The sequence below is a fragment of the Columba livia genome, chromosome 8 (assembly GCF_036013475.1).
Source record: "Columba livia isolate bColLiv1 breed racing homer chromosome 8, bColLiv1.pat.W.v2, whole genome shotgun sequence".
Taxonomy (NCBI): domain Eukaryota; kingdom Metazoa; phylum Chordata; class Aves; order Columbiformes; family Columbidae; genus Columba; species Columba livia.
Genome location: NC_088609.1, coordinates 13222034 through 13239926, shown reverse-complemented (window position 1 = coordinate 13239926; position 17893 = coordinate 13222034). Strand labels below are relative to the sequence as shown.

General features: G+C 38.5%; 1 protein-coding gene across 34 annotated transcripts in view; it reads right to left on the bottom strand.

Annotated features, from left to right (window-relative positions):
* Positions 1-17893, bottom strand: part of DAB1 (DAB adaptor protein 1) — a 436898-nt gene that overhangs the window by 130245 nt on the left and 288760 nt on the right. For 13 of the 34 annotated variants that reach the window (XM_021295492.2, XM_065070963.1, XM_065070989.1 and 10 more), the window contains one exon: positions 4631-4744. The exons of the other annotated variants lie outside the window; for them this stretch is intronic. The gene's annotated coding sequence lies outside the window, so the exon portion shown is untranslated. The remainder of the gene's footprint in view (positions 1-4630; positions 4745-17893) is intronic. 34 annotated transcript variants of the gene reach the window in all.

Genomic DNA, 17893 nt, shown 5'->3' with positions numbered 1-17893 from the left:
AAAGTTGAAAGGAAGCTAGAATATTGAATTACCTATTGCAAAAATGATTCGTTAACTCCCATCAAACAATGGCAGAGAAGGATGGAAATTTAGCTGTCTTGGCACTTCTCATTTTCCCGGCAATTACCACTAGGCACGTACACCAAGTTTACACAGCCAACTTTCTGAACAGGAGAAAGTCTCTTCACAAAACTTTCAAGTACATTAATTTCCCTCGAAGCAAGTACAGAGAGTACATATGAACCGCTTCACTGACCAATAGAAAAGTTCAACACATAGCAAATGTGATGAAATATTCTACAGTCTTCAGGAGAAAACTATTTCTCCAATTTAAGAAGCAAACTAAAATCTCCACTAAGAATTTCGCTCATCTCAATGTATCAGAGTATTAGACAAATCCTAAATCCCCATTCTTACAATGTGGAATCAAAGTCAGCTAACTTCAATGGGAGTTTTTCTGTCACCTTCAGAAGTTTTTACATAAGGCCCAAAACTCATAACCACTCTTTAATTAAAATTATTTCTAATATTCTTATAATTCTAATCTAAACTAATAACTGTATCAATAGTCGTAACTCACATCACCAGTGGGAACGATCTTAAGGTATAGAAAGAAGCTATAGTGAAATTTAAAAAAAATAAAATAAAATAAAATAAAATGGCAAGTACAGATGGATTCCCGCTCCACAGTTCAGATTCCAGATTTGATATAGCCCAGGATATGCAGGTCACCTCTGATGACCTATAAAGTCAATGGCCTATCTGTACATTTTGAAATGATAAGTCACTGAGGTGGCTGTAACTTAAGCATGTCTTGATAGGATTCAGAATACTAGTCTCAAATATCAGTGTGGTTTTACAAATATTTTCTATTTTGTGCATACTTGCATTACAGTGATCATAAAAAACACCTTATTTTGGAAATAAGAAGCCTCTTTCACAGTAGATTTGTAAGCAAAGACATCTGGAAATCTCTGTTGAGATTTGAAAACAGAAACCACATTGTCTATTTACTGAACCACATTTACAGGACAATTTAAGAAAAATCTTGCAACTCTTTCTTCGAGCCAATTCCAGTGTTATGCAAAACTCCAGACAAGTACATGAGACCCAACACAAAGCCATCACCGTCAGTAGGGAGTCAGAGACAAGAAGACAACCTTCACACACAGGAGATCCATGAACTAGCTTAGCTTCAGTGACACTAAAATTTGATAAGCTTGCATTTAAAAACTCCAGTTGTGGTAAGAATAAACTGCACATAAACCCAGGTAACAGGAAACATAGAACCATAGAACAGTTTGGGTTGGAAGGGACTTTCACAGCTCCCCCAGTGCCACCCCGCCATGAGCAGGGACATCTTCACCAGCTCAGGTTGCTCAGAGCCCCGTCCAGCCTGGCCTGGGATGTCTCCAGGGATGGTTCATCCACCACCTCTCTGGCCAACCTGGGACAGGCTCTCACCACCCTCAGTGTAAAAGTTTTCTTCCTCATGTCCAGCCTGAATCTCCCCTCTTTCAGTTTAAAACCATCACCTCTTGTCCTGTCATAACACACCCTTTAAAAAAGTCTGTCCCCATCTTTTTTATATGCCCATTTTAGGTAAAGAAAGGTCACAACAAGGTCTCCCCACAGCCTTCTCTTCTCCAGGTGGAACACCCCAGCTGTCTCAGCCTGTCCTCCCAGCCGAGCTGTTCCAGCCTCTGATCATTTCTGTGGCTCCTTGGGCCCCTCTCCAACAGGTCCACGTCTGTCCTGTGCTGCGGGCTCCAGAGCTGGACGCAGCAGCTTGTTCAAGTGTAACCATGTCAGACCTGAGCTGGCCCAGGCTGTGAAGGGTCAGTCCTGCCAGGGCTGGAGCAGCCGCCCTGGAACCCGAGCAGCCACCCCCAGCACACGGGCTGTTCTGCCGCTGCCTGGATTGAAGTCAACTTTGGTACTGCTACAAAGGCCAGAACTGCAGCTCTACATGGTAATAAAGAGTAATTCGGATATGTTCTCAGACCACCAAGTGCGTCTACTCAACACAATGCTGAAGATGAGGAAGGGGAGACATGAGAAGTGTCCTCGGGGTGCCTGAAATTAACTGCTGACAGACAATTATTGGGGTTTCTCACCTCTTGTCAACATAAAACATTCCCAGGGAAAACTTTTTAGTGTTGATGATAACCATAACATCTCCTTTAAAACTAATTTGGGCTGTTTCACAATAGCACGACATTGATACTTCTGATTTTCCTCCTGTTGAACTCCTGTTCTGAAAAAAAGCTCAGCTCATACCCTTTCTGAAGCTTTTTTCCCCCCCATATCCAACTTGAAAACCCACTTTTGGCCTCACTAAGACTAAGATACATCTCTGTCCAAACACATCACAAGAGCCCACTCCTTTCTCACACTTCAGTCACAATACATCTCATTTCCTTCCAAACACCCCTTTCACAAAGTTTCTCCTATCTTTTCACAGAAACAGCTTCTCAGCTGCTAAACAAGAGAGACCCAACAAACAACAGCGTGGCACGTGTAGGAGACAAGTAAAGCTTTTGAAAGCAAGGAGCCGCTCATGGAAATGTAGTCTCAGTTGTTAAAAATATACCAATATAAAGAAACATTGAGCACAATCAGGTCCCACCAAATCATGAAGCACTAATAGTAGTTTCACTTAATTAGATGCCTAGTTTTAAAATAAGACGCCTGAAACATCAGATCAGTCCATATGCACACACACTTTATAGATTTGACTAAAAGTGCACACAAATTGACAGGAGCAAAAGTGATGTCAGTTTTCACAGCAACACAGTTCCTTGAAATAAAGGAGAATTAAGGCAAACTGCTAGGGAGTGACACGATTTCACCTTTTGGCATTTGGTAGGAACTGATATTACAAAAGAGATGTTAGATACAGCAGCAAGGTGTTACAGGGGGAAAAGCTGCTAAATGCATGCTCAAATAAACAGCAAAATCATATCACTGCTTCAATATATTACACATACTTCAATATATTTTAAATATATATATGCGCTTCAATATATTACTTTTTTTTTTTTTTACTGTGTATATATATACAAAAGCCTATACCTACCCAAGACAGTCTTCAACTGGCAATTTCTAATTAAAAAAGCAAGGGCTCGTTAAACTAAATGCTACCAAAGAAAAAGAGTTAACATGCAAATCATCACTCAGTTTAATATTGCTTCTGATCTGACACAGCATGGAACAAACAACTTCAAAACAGCTACGCTGGTACAAGGGAGCTAACACCAATTTACACTGGATCCAGGATCTGTCCCAGTGTATCGTTCCTTCATTCACTCAATTAAATCATGTTTGCCAGCAACTACATTGTACTAATGGGTGCATAAAGCTATTCTGCACCTGTCGATTGCCAAGGCATCTGTGCAAATACAATGAAGTGGAAAGAAGAGAAGCAAGGAACCCTATCGGTAAAAATAAACCTCAATCAATACAAATAAAACTTAAGCACTTGGCATGTATGGCTGACTTCTTGCTAAGTATAAATGGTATCAAGGCAAGTTTTCAGCCCAATACTACCTAACAACGTTTAAATAAATCAGTTTATATCTTACCAAACAGTATTATTTCCATTTAACTGTCTCAATACAAAACTAAGTCAATCTTCAAGTGGCAAATGCTCAAGACAAATAAATATGTTGAGTTTCAGAAAATTCTTGTTTTCTTTCAAGGAACTACTCTTTTCTCACTGGGTTCAGTGCTGTTTTATTTTGATGGCTTGGAAAGAATCACTAGTCCTGGTAGGAAATCTTCAGCTGTGCTTTGTGTTACTCCTATTTCCGAGACAACTGGTACAAAGCAACAGCACAAACACAAGAAGTGGAATTTCCATGAGATGTTACACTTGCATGAGTAGCTGCTATTGCCACCCAGCACCCAGAATATCAATTTACTCACCACGCAAATTTTCGAAAGCATGATATCAAAGTGAAGGCAGCTTGATCATTACCCGCTTGTTTTCATTTCAGAAAGCTGCCTCCCCTTACCTTCTTTAAGTATCTACTAACAGGTTTTTTTATTGCAGTTCATCTTGAAAATTAATCATCATAAATTTAAAAACATTTTCTTGCAAATCTGTCAGGTTTGTAGTGCTATTTCATTTATTACAAGACCACATGATGCATCAGAGCTCTGTACTTGACATATTTTCACTTTGTTTTGATACCACATTTGAAAATTGTTCCTATCAATCTTTCACTGGAGCCAAAGCTTAACTGTCTTGTTCACTGAAACATTAAATGCCAAGTCACACAGATAAATAAAAGCATTTGCAAGTTTAACATCTGCATTTGCAGATGCAAACAGTTGCAAAAGTTTCCTGTCCAAAAGGTTTGTAGAAAATAAATCCACAGAAGTGAATCAAGTCCACGGCCTAACACAACCAATTACTTGTTTTGGTCAACAGATCACACTGGAAGTTAAGAGATTTCATAAAGAGGCTGATCTTTAAGTAGAATTTTGAAAGTGTTTACAGTTCAGATTTCCAAAAAGTATTAGAACTTACATGCACTTCCTGACTCAGCTTATGCATTAAGATCCATGATTTTCTGCATCGTTTGCTAGTGAGAGTTCAAAAAAACCAAACACGCCATATACTTACATTCCCCATAATGCATCATTTTCTCTCTAAAACAGTGGCAGCAAACAGGCACATCCAATACTGTATTACTTTCTTCTCTCATTCATGACGATGTCACACACAGGTTCTTTGATTCTGAAAAAGAAGCATTCCCCAGGTTCTAAGGATAGAGGTACCCCAACCAATCCATCATGCTTTGTGTGCTAATGATAGACTCATGCATAAGAGGCACCAGGAGCAGCCAGAGGCAGCAGGCATGAAAAGGAGTGAATCAACTGTCAAGGGTTGGGATCTGAAGGACTGCGAGGCTGTGATTAGAATTTTCAATCAGGACTTCCACAATTCATCACACTGCGAGGGAATGGGGGGGGGACATATTTCTTCATCAGCCCTTCCTGCTACTGGCAAAGCAAGTTCCAGTGCAGTAAAAAAGAGAAATAAAAATAAGAAATCTTAATGTCTTACATTTATAAGCAGGTATGTTTGAATCTTCACCGAGTGGAGCGTAAAAAATTTTCTGGGACCGTATAGCTACAACTTTTTTTTTCTGCATGCTCAAAACTGATACGAGATTATTTGCAGCACAGCCTTTCAGCTGATGAAAACACAGCTCCACCTCTCCCTCTCTTCTCATAGGTATACTCTAGACACCTGAGCAAGAAGCAGCCCCGGAAACCTTCAACTGTTGTTTTTCGAGATACAAAAAGGAATAAAACCCACCAGGAATCCATCAGAATTTGCTAACGCACTCTATGAAACTTCAGAGACTAAGAAGGAAGAGCTCTTCACAAGGAAACTATTCTCACAATCCGCATGAAATCACCTGCAGCACATGACACGCAGCATATACAATAGTTACATTTTCAAAACGTAAAAAGGACCAGCAAGTTGACTGATTTATATGTTCAGAGTAGCCCAGCACATGGTCTATCTTTGTTTTTCTTATGATATTTGTTTGCCTTGGTGCTACCTCTCCTGACGCACCAAAGAAAAAGTCAATCCCACAACTGACCAGCCTCACACAGGACTCAGAGCTGGGCTGGTTCCATGGCTCTGCTACAACCTTGCTTTGGAAACCAAGAGAAAGTCACAAAAACTCTTCAAATATTTTGTTGCTTCTTCCCCCTCCCCCCACTTCTTCACCTATGTAGTGCAGTAACTCTGTCTCTCTGAATATAAATACTGCAAGAACTCATCCACAAAGGGAACTGCTGCCTCAGAGAGCAAGTCTTCCAAAAAATCCCAGCCCAGCGATCCAGTCCTGGGTACCAATGACTTGACCAAAGTGGCACCAGGAGCGCGGGGTCTGTATCAATGTCACTGCGGAGCCTTTGTCTCAAAATCTAGATCCCAGTGACAGCCCAGGCAAATTAGACACTTATTGAAATATATGAATGAAGCATTATTTTAAAAGGCAATTTTCATGTTAAACTATGAATAATGAACAGTAAAGACAGTTCATATTTGCATAATTAATGTTTAAGTTATTGATATTCCTTCAGAGGGTCACCAGCCTTTTTTCTCCAAGTTAATTAATTAATAAAGCAACTCCTTTTATGTAGGTAATTGCAATCACTTTAATACTCAAAGGCACGTAAGATATCTAGCACTTTTTTTTAATGTTGCAACCCCAGTGACACGACCATCATTTGCATAAATGTAAACACTACACGGGACCATTTAACTCCTGACTAGAAAGAAATCCTTTGAAACTAACAGGAAAGAAATACATAAATTGTGGACAAACATGACAATATGTGCAAGACCACCTTTAGTCCTTAAATCACAACAAGCATTTTCCTTAAGGCAAATCTCAGCTTCAAGACAATACACTGCTAATGGTGCAAATCAGTCCTCACGTTTAGCTGAAGATTGCTCTGAGGAGACAGAATAATTTAGGAAAGAATAGATGTTTATGGGAAAACAAATACAAACTAGAAAATTCTTAGCAAGCAGAAAGCTTTAAATGCTCGACATTTTACAGGTAATACAGAACTAATTTCTGCCCTTGATGTGGGACACTGAATAACAGAATTACCGCTTTTTATCTCATGTAATATTCTTAAACCACTATATAACTGGTACTCACCCCATTTCTGACACTTTCTATCTACACCACGACACACTCCTGCCGAACAAGCGCCTTCATGGGGGGTTGATCCTGGCTGCCCTCCTAAAGCAATGCCACACAGCTCCCCAAAACCAATTCTTTGTTGTTAAAATTTCACCTCAAATATGTCTTTTGTGTGATTTAATAAAAAAAAGAAAGGAACAGAAGATGTTGGTATCCAAGTACTGACACCACTGACGCTGGTAACTGGAGTCCCATCATTCTCAGTCACAAACTGCTACTGCCTCTCCTACCAAGCATTCGGAGAAAGAGGTTTTGGGTTTTCTCCGTTATTTTTCCAGCACCTTGCACCACTAGGGGAAGCTGAAAGGATGGAGGGTCCCAATCCACCTCCACAGTCCTAGGGAATGGGGTGGCAATACAGATAATAAATGCTATTATTTGGTTTATGCACTTCTCCGCATCATATCGGCTGCTAAAACCTTGCAGATATTCCAGACATCATCAAGAACTACTGCAACCTGCTTTCATACTTTACAGTCTGAAATCTACTCTCCATCTGAGAGATTATAAGAAGATGCAAAATAACCTAAAAATTGAAAGCCATTTCACAGAAAATGGAAATAGATACTGTAGGGAAAGCACATTCCAGATTTGCAAATACTCTTTTTAATGTAATCCTTACCCATAATCTTCCAGGGGACTATTTGGCTCTCCCAGCAAGCACACCTCACGGCATTTTTAACCGCCAGTGGTTGGTTATGTATTCAACTGGTCATCTCGGCAAATGGTATTCAAAACATGCAGGAGTAAGGAATGCAGCTGCTAAGTAGATTATGAATAAAACACTCAGGTATTCTTTTCCATATCTCTCAGCAATTACTCACAACCGCAGAGCATAATAGAGATTTGCTTTTCCAGTGTCTCGGTTCTAAAGGATCGATGTGGTGTGGACACGGGCACTACAGGACTTAATAGCAAGTTCTGACTGTGCTTTACAAGACAAGAGTCTCCTCCACAGCCTTCTCACAGGCATTGTGGAGCAAGCTAAATAGCTGCTATTAGTCTATATTTGTGTCTTTTTGTCAAAATCATACTTAATAAACACAAAGAACCTACAATGGACGAGAGAAGATATAAATGAAATTCTACATTAACAAAGCTCTGTTAAATCAAGTTAGCAATTTCATCTCCAGGGATAACAATTTGGCTTGCAGTGGTTAGCTAAATAATGCGGTTCAACACATTAAGAACAGATCTGTATTCAGACTAAACAGACTGTTAGCTCAGAAAAAAAAAGGCAAAAGGGAAAAGAAATGCTGAAGTAGCTCAGTTTCTTGCCCACAGCACAGTTTCTCTTCTCCTTCATCTTCCAAAGCTATCATGATCACACATCTATCACCATATCTTGCATGTTCCCTGACAAGGAGACAAAATAGCCCAAAAAAAAAAAAAACAAAAACCAAAAACCAAACTCTATCTTAATGCGTGTCATCAAAATAAATACCAATTCATTTGGATGCAGCACTTGTAACACGCACAAAACAGCCAGAAATCAGTGTAATTAAAAAGTGGAGCTTCCCCCTCGCCACTGCAATAGCAAGGGCTGGTTTTACCATTTCAGTCCACAAACGCCTTCTTTTCCCCACAGCAGCAACCCTGGAAATCTCTCCACTGGCCAAGACACAAATCACCTTCTCTCTCTGGATTCGCAGTTTTGGCCATGCAGCTTTCCATGAGACAGAGAAAAGTTTCTCTACCGTCAGCACTGAAAGCTCCTCTCAAAGTAGTTCAATTTTTTTATATGTAGCCACATTTTCATAAAACTTTATTAGTTCACACGTTTTATGAAACTGTTTGAAAACCTCAGGATTTAGGTTAGGAAAAGAGCATGAAATGTAGGCTAGGCAATAGTTTGCTTTCTAGGGAATACCCCGCTAAAGCAGTCTCTTGATAGGTAAGGTTTCTTTCTTGCTGTATAGAAATGATTGTTGAGCACAGATTTTCAGTGGGCTCTGGAGGTTTTAAAGCCTTAGAAAGACCTAATTTCATTAAAAACTATCTGCTTGCTTCCTCTGGATATTATATCTGTATGAGTTCAGATGGAATATAGAATTGGGCAAAAGAAATTATGATAGACCATTAGGAAAAAACTTTGGTTGAATTTTCTGTATCTTACAAATATCATCTAATTCTGTCAGGTTTGTTATTAAAATATTTATTGGTTTGACTATCTAAAAAGGATTTTTTTTCAGATTTAAAACTGCACTTCGGATAAGAAAAAAAATAATTATTATTACTAAATGGACTGACTTCAGCCAGGAGGGGGAGAGAAAAGTAAAATTAAGTGATTTCCACTGCATCAAAGTGGGCAATGAAAACTTTAATCTATCTGTTCCTATCTCAGGCGTACCTCACCAATGCTTTTACTCTTATTTTTGCTCTAGTTGAGTTCTAATTTGCACTACAAAAAGGATGCATTTTCACAGATACTCATACCACCTGCTCCTTTCCAAACAGACAGGATTTATTTGTTAGCTGAGCAGCATTCTAGTTTAAACATTCTGCAATACCAACACATAAGTGATCCTGAATTCAGCTAAAAACATTGCAGCTCTATAAACTAACCGGATAGATGACAATGAACTTCTCTGTTCCTGTGTTGTAATTCTTCATATAACTACTTCTGTGATGAAAACCCTGTAAGTGAAAGGATTCCAGACTCGTCCTTAGTGTACCCTTTGCAGGAAGTGCTGAACATCACCAGCTTCACAAAGATACTGTGGATGACAAGACACACTCCAGTGGGTTTTTTTTCCTTTCTCAAGTCGTATGCGTGACCTCCGCAGTTTAACTGATGACTATTCAGTGCATCAGTTACAAAAAAAACAGCCATTCTCATTTCCTTTACACTCCTCAAAGAAATAAATCAGTATCTTGACTGACGGAAACCCTTAACTGCCAGTCATTGTGCCGTGTCCCATGCTGCCGTGTGGGCTCAAGAGATGCAGAGCAGCGATTAAATTGCAACATGGAGCACTGAGAGCAATAACTAAGCGGTTATAAACAAATAACACAGTTCTTCATAATTCAGTAAAATGCATTATTTGATTTTGCGTGTGTTTTTGAAAGCCAGTCAAAGCAGCAGTGCTTTTTTACTAATGCAGTAACATTACTGCTTAATGGTGGAAAGCACAGGAGACCAATATATGGCCTACAAATAAGAGTAAAATGTGCAAGCTTAACAATACAAGTTTATCTTCCTTATGAATTACCTAGACAGTGTTTTTATTATATGAGATCCATTGTTTCCCGATCTGCAAATTACTTCCTGAATCTATTAACTATAATGGGAGAATTTCTTTTTCAGTCTTACTCGCTGAAGAAAAAAACCCACACAATAAATCAGTCTAAGCAGGTGAGTCTAAACTGGCAACAAGGCCAAGGTGTTTCAAGTACATAATCACTGGCTCCCTACAAACACTACAGGACTTTTTTGAGGGTGGGAGCATAGAGATGAATGGATTTAAGTGTAAATTATACAATGATAGTACAATTCTGGAGTATTACCATGTGTGTGAGGGATTATTAAAGATCAGGCAGAATTTTCCTAGCCTTACTTCAGAAACCTCCAGGGAAACAAATTCTGCAGTGCTCTGTAGGAGATAAAGAACAACCTAAGTATATGAAAAGGCTCATAGATATAATTCCATGAAGTACAAGCTTTCTTTGTAACTCAGATACCTTAAAGTGAACAATGCTTCTATCATAGTCCTTGCATTTCATGTTTTTGAAGAATGACATTTCCACTCACTGACTTAGTACTTGCATGTCTTGAATTCTCTAGTGAGAGCCCAAGGACAGCAACATTATTTTATTCATGTATCTTCCTCCCTCTAAATTCCAATACCACATCCCAAACTCACCTAAGCAAAATGCTTCATACATGTATAGGACTTAAAAACACCACAGTTTTGCTGAATATGAAAGACAGAATTGGAGGGACTTTTATAAGCTCCTGAAAACCGAAGTCAACAGTCAATATCAGCATTACATGGCAAAAGATACATTTACTATATTCTTCATAATGACATACCAATTGCTATGAAAACTCTAATTAAAGTCACATTTTAATCACCACAGAGTAGTTTGGTAGCATTCAAGTGGGAAACACATATAAAAGGCAAGGCATCTGAATTTGCCCAAGTGCTGTGACCACACATACAACATTCCTCCTTCTTCAGAGGCTCCTAATCACTCCTCAAATGTAAGAGTTCATCAAGCTGGATTAATTTTCCAAGCTCCTCACTTTTTAAATCTTTTTCTCACCAAGGCCCAAACACCAGCATAGTTTAAATTCTGATCTTCCCAGTCAACAGGAGTCTTAGCATCAATGACCTTTGCATTCTACCTCACAAGAGTTACCAGCTCTAACACAGGCTCTCAAAATATTCACTGTTGCTGGTGCTGATAGAAGAAGGTCAGTTTTCCTTCAGCTGTCTGACAGAAATGACCAGACACAGAGCACCTACTGATTACACACCCTATACGCAATACATTTTTCCAATTACCTCTTAAATATTTGATTTGGAGGTCAGATATCTCACTGAAAAGTTGGAGCAATTTATTTAAGGGCTGCTATGAACAGTAACATTGCTAAATAATTCCCCTTCACTAAGTTACCTATTTAAACATTCGCTACTCAAAGCTAGGGCAGGCAGCACCACCTATTATTAAGGCTGCCTGGCACTTCCCCCTCTAAGAAGCTCCTTTCAATTCCTTGCAACTTTGCCAGATTTTAACTGTTCAGGCTACAATTTTACACGTCAAGTGTGTCCGCTTCAGGGTGATTTTCAGGACATGAGGGAAGAGGAATGAGTTGAATCACTTCCAAGATTCAGACTGTAAGAAAACATTGTGTTTTGATCACATTAAATAATGATTATGAGCTTACATTTGAAAAGCTTTGTGGGTTTTGAAACTCAGGGTAAGATTTGGTCTTCATATCATGGATGTGCTTTCTTGCTAATGCACAAAGAAACTCATAGGAAGGACAAGAATATCTGGTCTTGATGATGTACATAGATCTCAACACAATGCGATTCGATGTTACTCTTCCTCTCCAAAACAAAAAAGGAGTTGTATTTTACTTAATATGTCAAAAGCATGATCATCCAACCACTACTGCTGTACTTCTTGTTGAATATTTTAAGCATAATCATTTCAAATACTCATTTCATTAGACAAATTTTCTAAGAAGACATAAATTAGGGCATATGGTTCATAATATTTTCACTTCCTTTCCCTGTAACCCATTTGACTAGTTTTACACTTCATCAATTTAAGCATTATTGCTAATATGTAACATTTAAAGTCTGTCACAAGAGAAAAAAAAAAAATCTAAATGTCTAATTAGAAAGCTATGATGGTCATTTTGGAAAGCAGTGTTACATTTTGAAAGCACTGAACTCAGAAGCGAATGCAGAACTAACAGGCCTGCAGGTTTCCGTGCAGAGCAAGAGCTTTTTCACTCCCCATTTAGGTACAAGGAAAAACTGAACCCCCGGAGTACAGAATCCCTGCCTGTAAGATTTATAGCTACACAACAGCAGCATAAAGCGTTAAATGAGAGCACGAGAACATCTGTTTTACCACAGCATAAAACCAAGGGCAAGTAACACAACTGCATCAACAAGAATAATATATGAAGATTATCTAATGGCAGGAAGAGCATCACCAACTAACCACAGAGAAGTTAACTACTAACATTAGTTACCACGAGAAAAGCTGTTTTCGACCCACACTTCTGTACTGAAAAGCAACAACAACCTTTCAAACATCAAGTGCCAGAAAATCATGCAAGAACAAAACAGAAAGAAATGCATGGAAAAGCTGTCACAAAATACAAAGAAGGCTGAAGTCTCCATTACAATGCATTGTCTGACTTATATCATTTCAAAGATCTACAAGCAACAGTTTTACAAATCTTTGTGAATGTATGTGAACTCCACTTCTTCAAAATAAGCAAGATACATTTCTGTCATATGCTAAGAATTCTTCTACAGGTTGTATCAGTGTCTTAAAAGCATCGGTGATAAACCAGAATTATCACAGGAGGGGATTCAGAGTTATTATGTCAGGTTTTGTACTACAAAAAGACTGGGCTGTTCAAAACCAGAATACATAACAAATTCATGTACACATGCACATGCTCCAGAAGCCTTAGGTCACCTTTGAAAACACCAACAACTAAAAGGTCTCCCACTCCAGTTCATTAACAGACCATTACACTGTTTCACAAGTTACCAGTTAAACACCCAATTATTTAGTGAAGAGAAATAGAGGCACTGGGTAATAACGCATCATACCTATAACAGCAACTGTTTCTTTTCTGTACTGTGACTCCTTCTTAATCTGTATTTCAGATTATATTTTTGTAGTAATATTGGGTACACTGCAGTACAGCTTCTAAGGCTGTAACAACAAAATGTAGTAGGCATCTTTAACCATAAAAAGGTAAACTTTGGCACGGAGGTGGAAGGGTCAGCAAGACTGTTTTCTGGGTGCCAAAACTCAAGACTTCACCTTGCTAAGTTGGGTATATTGTTATGAAACCATAAGACCCCATTAATGATTCCTACTTTTCTATAAAAGTTTTATATATCTTACAAAATACATATGTTAAATAAAGTCTGTTTTTCATAAGCTTTAAAATAACCTGTAAAGAAGCAGAGAGAACAAATATCCTTGAATCATTCAGGCAAAACAGCTGTGCACAACCAGACTCTCACAGTAACCACCATTTGGTTCTCTTGTGCTTGTTCCACACTCCACCAGTGACACCTGCTCCTTGCTCCACTCATCATTTACACAGTATTTGCTCCTCAGAACGAGTGACCGTAACTCCTCTAGCTCCAAGCTCCTTTCCTGTTCCCTGCAGACATACTGAGTTGTGCCACCATGATTAAGAAGTTTCCCTCTCACATCACCGCACAGAGGTGTGGTAAGAATCATTACAAGTTATTACCAGCATCTCACCAAAACATTACACTAACATTTTTAATTTAAAGGAAATTTGTTTGAAAATAGCACTTTTGGACCTCTATTACAAGTTGCAAGGCATTTCAGTCTCCCACGTTTACTTCTCAAGCTTTTATTACAACAATAACACAGGCAATAGATTAACATGCAGAAGAACTTACTCTTCTCCTTGCATCACCCTTACAAAATGTCCTCCTATTAATTAGTTATTTGATCTCAGCATATTAGAAACAGCACAAAAAATACATTGTTCTCTGTACCACTCTGTAACCTATGTGCTTGCCTTCTGCTAAATGCTTCTCTTAAAAGCACTATTGTTAACTGTCACGCATTGGAACTGTTCCTCCAGATATCATCCCTGTACCTTCAGGACAGGGGGACATTATTTTCTCTCTTTGCAAATGAAGTACAAGCTAAAGAACATCCGAATACACAATTTATTCTATTCATCACTGTGCTCTCCCTAATGCATCCAGTGTGGCCAGCTTCTTACAGGAAGTAATTGCTGGAACAATTAGGACTCTTATAAGGACTTAACAAGTTTAATACACTTTCTGTCATCACGTCTGCACCTTATCTGAAGCAGTGATACTAAAAGGTTCAGGATGCAGTCCAGCACAGGTACATCACCAGTGGCCAAAACCCGAAGAACAATTTTTTTGTAACTCTAGGCTGAACTTTTTCACATTTTATTAATGTGAAAACTAGAGAGCTGTTACGAACTACTTCTATTCTCGTTGATAATAACTTAATCTTAAGTTGCTGTTTTTACCCAACACCTGCAGTGTTCATGTCTGAAACAGGAAGATCCTCAGAGATCCTGGTTCAAATTTGCTTGTTTTTTTTCCAGTATAGTTTGAATACACAACAGTAACCCTACACTAATCTCCTGAACGTTTTTAGTAGGTAAAAACAACATACCTACCCTAATTTATTAGAAACTAACACAATTCCTGGTGGTTTCTTGATGCCTATTTCTCCTCACAAATCAAACCCTAGACAGTCTTGGAAAAAACTAATGATAGCCTCTCTCATTAAAATATACGTCCCCTTACAAAAATGAAATGCATTTGCTATTGTTCAACATCAGAGTACTTTGCTTTTAAAAATAAATAAATAAATGATCACTGTGAAGCAGCCAAAGATGGTACAGCATTAGTCCCCCAAAATGAGAAAAAAGCCATAGGTAGTCCATTACAGACATTACCATTGATATTATAGCTGCTTTACTCATTGTCTACATGCAAATTATGTACACACTTCCAGCTACAAAGAAGAAAACCAACACTGTATCCATCAAGTTTATTTATTTATTCTTGTGTCATTGGATCCACAAAACATATGACATCCACCTGTACTATTTTCTTCTCTGCACTGTGCAACTTCCCATCTCCACCAAAAAGTTCCATCTAAAAATACAGATTAGCAGAATCAGCCACCCATGGTGTTTACGGGTCATTTGCAATCTCTTCTCTGAACTAAAGATGATCTTTGCAATAAAGAACAGAGTCAGTTCCCTACACAGGCTTGAGCAATATTTCGAAGTTTGATGCACATGAACCTCCCCCCTGGATTCTTGCTGTCTGGAAAAAGCAAAGCAACAAGAGTTCAGTGACTGAGAATAAGATTCTTCTGACCTAAATTTTAGCTGTCAGGACTGGGTAACATGTATAAGCTAACAAACTAGGCTGCCTCTACAAAGAACAGTGACTGACAGAACCATCCCATGGAGAGTCCTCTCTCTGCCATCTCTTCATGTTACCAAAGAGACCAACAGAACAAATTATGCAAGAACAAAACATGAGAAATGGTACATTCAAAAGGGACAACCACATGGAACTTGTTGAATCAACAGTCCTGCCACAAAACAATGGAGCTGCAGAGAGTTATTTCACAAAAATCACTTGCTGATCTTTGTCAAGTCCAAACTCAGGAGTGCTGAAGTCTCAGGGCAGTTTTGTGGCTGTGGCAGAGTTATTTTGCTAGTGTTGTTTCACAACATAAAGAGGATCCTCATGCCCTCACCAGGATCATCCTGCACCAAAATCCAGAAACGGAAGCTTGGTACACTGGGATTCACTCAACAACAATTCTCACTTTTCTCTGAGGATCTGGATGCACCAAAATCCATTAGTATTTGCTACAAATGTAACACAGAAACAGCTGACAAGCCCTCATTTAATGTAAATCCATGTAGTTCTTATTTGAAAAAACTTTGCCAAATTTCATCAGCTGTAACCCTCACACAGCACTTCTGAATAGCCTTCTCCCTCACTAGGGAGGTAAGGATCATAAAATTGGAGTGCCAGGAACAGTAAGTGAACAATCCAATTTGTTATCCTCTTTAGGACTTCTCAAACACTTTCTCTTGTTTTCAGGAGGAAAAAAAAGGGGGCTGAATATATGAAACCTGTCACACAGGGATGGTGGATGGAAAAGTGTCCTGAAGCCATATTCTGAGATTTGATCACTTCAGCAGCCACAGAAAAAAAAAAAAATCATAAAATAATCTTTATTAAATTCACTGACACTTTTTTTTACTGTTTTTAAACTTGAGCAAACTGCCAACATGCTGTGTGAAGTAGCACTTCCTGTTGATTTGTTTTGTATTAATTATAGCATAATTAAAAAGAGGAGTCCTTATTGCAATCAACTACCAGGTGTTTTAAAACAATAAAAAGGGGCCTTAACATTTTCAAATCATACTGCCAGTGGCACTGTGGCACACTGAGCAAATTAAAAAACCTATGCACATTTAAGTGAAGAAAATCCTAGCATGGGAAAACCTTCATTATGTTAAAAAATTGAGGAAAACCCCCACCTACCAGGAATATCCTTGATATTAGTCATATAGCTGCTACAGTAAAGACATGAACACCTAACAGGTCATCTAAACGTGCCATTAAAAGGTTTCAACTTGCTAATATGCCTTAGAGCTTGAAGAAAACTGACATCAAAGGCAGTAATGGTGAAACTAACTTAAGTGTGTATTTTGTTACATGAAGCAATGAAAGGCAAAAGTGAAATATTAATAAAATATTCACTGCATTGACTGTTGCTGAACTAAATATCAGTACAATTTCATGAATATCAGCTGGACTGCATTAAAGTTTAGAAGTGTTTTGTTTTTTCCTAATTACCTTTATGCTCGGCTTAATCATGTAGCTAGTTGGAAAATCCAGCCCTGACTCCTCTATTGCAGCAATGCAGTGAAGTCCAGGCTACCCACGCACTACCAGCCCATTGCCCTCAACTTCCAAAGCCAGCAAAGATCGAAACACAAGCAAATTACAATACAGTAAAAATTATTTGACTGGCATAGGTTATACAAGGAAATCAAAAAGAGGATAAAACTGAAATTCTTCATGCTAACTACCTGTTAAAAATACCCATCATCATCATCATAAATACAGAGAAAGTTGTTCTTTCCTCCCATCAACACTGACATGTTACTGCGAGAGAGAATTAAAGGAAAGGTATGAACTCAATAAGGGGAGAATTCAAGTGACCTATTACATGTTAATCTGGCAAAAAGCACATGCCAATTGAACTGTTGTGGCCATTCTCCGGGCAGAGACCGACAGGTCCTGGAAACGCTGTCAAATTACTAACACACTGTCTGCTGCTGCCTGATCCTGCCGGCTTCGATCTCTTCATTCTGCCTTGATCTCTGGAACTACTCGAGGCACCTGAATAAATCCAATAAAGGTTAAGCAAGCTGAAGTGCTCTTTTCCTTTGCTGTTTTAGCACAGTTTATTAAGGGCTGCATCTCAAGTAACCAGGGATAGAAATTAAACTCCTCTTTTTTTTTTTTTTTGTACGGTGTACAGAGATCACACACATTTTTCCCCCAGTCACTTCAAGTACTAAAAAAAATTATAATCCTTTAGGTTGGGAAATTATGAATATGATGCCTGCTATTGTTTAGGTAATCAGTCTGTCAGCAGGTTAGAAAACACTTACATAAAAGAAAAATAAGAAGTATCGCATCAATTGAGTTCCCAGTAATTAAAGTTCTTCATTTTCGAATGGGCATACCTTAAGTCTTTGTATTTCCAAATTCTAAAAGTGAAGCTAAAAATGTCAATAATCTCATTTAAACATTTCAACGGATTGATAAAATTATTTTTGGTAGACACAACTAAGCCATATGTTTAAGAAGCTACTTTAC